Below are 258 nucleotides of genomic sequence, written 5' to 3' on the forward strand. Positions count from 1 at the left end.
CCTTGGGGGCAGCCACAACGTCTCTGGGCAATTTATTCCAAAGATTTAGTCTCAAACGCTGCGAGATCTGGGGATGAGCTGCTTTTTCTCTGGCGGCTGAGGACGAGGCAGTTTGCAGTGGTGGATGCGCTGGCGTGTTGGGATTTTTCGCTATTGCTTGGCGACAGCTGAAATAAAAATAATGAGTCAGTCTCTGAAGATGAACAGATGGTGAAGTGTTTTCCCCTCACCGGCTCAAAGAGGGGGGGAGGGGCTGGG

The sequence above is a fragment of the Apaloderma vittatum genome, unplaced genomic scaffold (genome assembly GCF_000703405.1).
Source record: "Apaloderma vittatum isolate BGI_N311 unplaced genomic scaffold, ASM70340v1 scaffold25259, whole genome shotgun sequence".
Lineage (NCBI taxonomy): Eukaryota > Metazoa > Chordata > Aves > Trogoniformes > Trogonidae > Apaloderma > Apaloderma vittatum.